The sequence below is a fragment of the Carcharhinus amblyrhynchos genome, unplaced genomic scaffold (genome assembly GCF_965287045.1).
Source record: "Carcharhinus amblyrhynchos unplaced genomic scaffold, sCarAmb.v2.hapA scaffold_46, whole genome shotgun sequence".
Classification (NCBI taxonomy): domain Eukaryota; kingdom Metazoa; phylum Chordata; class Chondrichthyes; order Carcharhiniformes; family Carcharhinidae; genus Carcharhinus; species Carcharhinus amblyrhynchos.
The window spans coordinates 604,171-607,022 of NW_027649787.1; the positions used below are offsets into that span (position 1 = coordinate 604,171).

Consider the following 2,852-nt stretch of genomic DNA (forward strand, 5'->3'; position numbering starts at 1 on the left):
ACGACAAATCGATAGATGACCATGAAACCATTGTGGATTGTTGAATAAATCCACCTGGTTCACTAATGTCCTTAGGGAAAGAAATCAGCCGTTCTTATCTGGTCTGGCCTACATGTGACTCTAGAACTGCCGGCTGCCCTTCAAGGGCCACTAGGGATGGGCAATAAATTCTGACCAGTCAGCATGTCCCGTGTATATATAGACAAAACCGTTATCTATTCTTGGATGAAATTAGACAGGCTTAGTTGAAAATGTTTTTACGTTGTCTAAACATTTCCACTATTCATTATGTGAAATGAAATTTATTTTTCTATTTGCAGATTCTCTGCGCCTGAACAACTGCATCTTCCTGTTTTCCGGGATTTTGTCGGTCGTGGTACTTCTCCTTCTGGGATTGTGCCTTGTGGCCAGGAGAAGGGGCTTCATTAACCGGCAGAGAGGTAACTATAGTCGGGGGAGACTTTGACTTTTTGCGCTCTCAATTCGTTCATTGTGAAACTTAGTATTGACGTCTCGAGCAGGTTCAGAGTGAAATATGGCCATTTAGACTCAACTTAAATTCCTCTTTCTAACAGGCACGGCGAACAGTGCCGAGGAACTGAAGGGTTGCAGAGAAGACCAAGAGCACCAAGAGGTGAATGAATGGAGTTATTATTGCCATTGCAAACGGATGTTGCTTCTCTGAAAACATTAATCCAAGTTATGATAGAAAGAGGAAATGATGAAAATGCCAGCAAGTCTAGCAACATCTGTTGAGGGACCAAAAATAAGTCGAAGTCTTATAGAATAATAGAATCACACCTATGTCGCCTTGTGACTGACCTTTCAACTAAGGGGAAATCTGTTCATTAATTATCCATTCTGTCCATAGAATAAAGAACAATGAACAACACAGCACGGGAAACAGGCCCTTTGGCCCAACGAGCCCGCGGCACCATTTTACCAATGTGTTTTTCCTCCTCCACCCTTGACCCGTGTCTATGCTTATGGTACCCCCATTGGAAACCAGATCAAGGGGAGAATAATTTAGGGTCAATTTGTTACACTAATCAACCTAAGAGCACATCTTTGGGGTGTGGGAGGAAACCGGAGCACCTGGAGAAAACCCACACAACCACAGGGAGAATGCACAAACTGCCACAGACGCTTGCCCAAATCCATGTGTCTGCACAGCTAGCAGTGATAGTCACTGAGCTGTTGTGGTGCCCATCTGCTGGTCCAGTTTTCAGCGTACACTAACGACGTGAAGTACTAGGCTACTCTCGAAACATCCAAGAGCAGCCCACGCACGATCCACCGTGTGCATGCCTCTCATTAGACAACAAGGTGGACCGACGCACCTGTGGAGTGAAAGAAAAAAAAAATCAACACATGTAACAGTTGATTTCCAGAACCGAGGCTCTGATCTTTATTTAAAACAGTCCCTCATAATCCCGTGCACCGCAATCAGGTCACCCTCAGTCTTCTCTCGTCCAATGAAAACAATACCAGCCGACCCGATCTCTCTTCATAACTTAATGTTTCCATCCCAGGGAACAAAAGAGTGAATCTCCTCTGCACCACCCCCCCCACCATTGCAATAGCATTCTTCCTATAACGTGGTGATCAAAACTGCACGTGGTACACTAACTGTGGCCTTACCGAAGTTCTCCAGCATTACCTCGCAGCTTTTGTAATCTGAGCCTCGACTGTAAAAGACGTGTGCCCCTTATGCCTTTTTCACCACTCCACTAACATGTCCTTCCGATTTCGGAAATCATAGAAACCCTACAATGCAGAATTTGAGCCATTCGGCACATTGACTCTGCAGCGATGACAATCCAACCTCAGCCCCACATATTTACCCGCTAATCCTCTATTGCCCCCTTGTGTTTTCTGAGATGTGCAGGTTAGAAGGATTAGTAGGTCAATGTGTAGGGTATGGGGGTAGGGAATGGGTGGGATTGTGGTCGGTGCAGACTCGATGGGCCAAACTGCCTCTTAATGCACTGTCGGGTTTCTATGATTTCTATGATAACCTACGCACCCCAGGACATTAAACCACAATTTAACATTGTCAGTACACATAATCCGCACATCTTTGGATTGTGGGAGGAAACTGGAGCACCTGGAAGAAACCTATACAGAAACGGGGAGAACGCGCAAACTCCACACAGACAATGGCCCAAGCCGGGAATTGAACCCGGGTCCCTGCTAAACACTGGACCACCGTGCCAATTTTTGAACTATCAAGTCTTTTGTTAAATAAGAACATAAGAACATAAGAAATAGGACCAGGAGTAGGCCATCTAGCCCTTCGAGCCTTATCTATGGCCTTATCTATCGTTCATAGTAGTGTGGATTACATTAACAACTTGCTTTTTTCTCCACAGACACTTTACGCTCGCCTGGCCTTTAACTCGGATCCAACACCCTAACTGATTCCATGATATATGGTGTAGAAACATATACCACATTTGTCTACGTCCAACGTCCAACTTCAGGCGGATTTATGGCTCAAGTTTTACAATGGTGCCCACATCTTTTTTTTTCCGAAATGCCAGCTATCCTACTATTAAATAACGCTTGTGGTTCAACTTGAGCATTTTCAGGTTTCTAATTTCCTATATCGGCGCCTTTAGTTCCATGCTGCATTTTAGACAGTATGTGAACAAAGCATAATGCAATATATTAAAACAAGGTGTGAAAAGCAACTTAAGCTGTGGAATTCAACGTTTTTTAAGGGTTCAAACCAAATGTGTTTAGGGTGGTCCATTCAGCTGATTAACAAGGACATTTGTAGAGTGAATGCGTGTGCATTGGAAGTGGGGTTAAGAAGTGACGAAGCAATTTAGGAACTACCTCGGAATTAT

The 2,852-nt window shown here is 44.2% G+C and overlaps 1 long non-coding RNA gene across 1 annotated transcript; it reads left to right on the plus strand.

The window, feature by feature from the left end:
- The first annotated feature begins 330 nt into the window (after positions 1–330).
- LOC145337310 (uncharacterized) lies at positions 331–2,537 on the plus strand. Its single transcript, XR_013885339.1, has 3 exons — positions 331–440; positions 576–634; positions 2,373–2,537. It is a non-coding gene; the product is annotated as an uncharacterized LOC145337310 (long non-coding RNA).
- The last annotated feature ends 315 nt before the right edge of the window (positions 2,538–2,852 follow it).